This window comes from Falco punctatus (assembly GCF_963210335.1).
Source record: "Falco punctatus genome assembly, chromosome: 8".
Classification (NCBI taxonomy): Eukaryota; Metazoa; Chordata; class Aves; order Falconiformes; family Falconidae; genus Falco; species Falco punctatus.
The window spans coordinates 13,407,564-13,408,358 of NC_137588.1; positions in this window are offsets into that span (position 1 = coordinate 13,407,564).

A 795-nucleotide genomic window follows, 5' to 3' on the forward strand; every position below is an offset into this window, starting at 1 on the left:
AACAATCGGAACCTTCCAGCCTGAAATGTGAATGCAGGGGCTTGTGCTGAAGGTGGTAAGCACACCCCCAGGCTGACGCAGCCTGTAAGAATTTGGCTTCACTGTGCCAAGAGAAGTTCAGTGAGACCTACACAAAGGGAGTACTCTTCAAAGGTAAGTTGCTTGGTTTCAATCTCTACCCCATATTAATAACAAATATAGAGGGCTGACATTCATCAGGTACTGAGAAGAAAAAACAAGTGTTGTCTAATACTACAGTGCTAGAGGAACATAGCGACTACTGTAATATAACAGGCGGGGGAAAAAAAACCCAGAAAACAACATGCACAAAACCCCACAAAGTACCAGAAAACATGAAACCCCATTCATTTCAAGTGAGGCTCATGTTCAAATATTCTGTTTAGATGCTTATGAACTGTTCTTCATTTGCCAAGTTTTTCATTCTCCAGTAAAATGACTTTCAAACAGTAGCAGAAGGTACTCTGTCATCATTCTGTTCTAATTTCAGCATCGCACATTTACTATGCAGTCAGACTGCAGCTTGTACTGCACATCTGCCACCTACAACTGCTTAGGTATAAACACAACAGCAAACAGTCTAGCCCAGCCTGATCAAGTTTTTTAATCAACTTCTCAGCTCTTACAGCCACCATTTGTTCAGATACCAGTGCACTAAGCTCACACACAGTATAACAATCACTAAATTTTAGCAAAAAAGGCCTACTTTTAGGCTTATTACAGAACACTGTAGTATAGAAGATGACATCTGGAACAAACCACACAAGATGACCAATA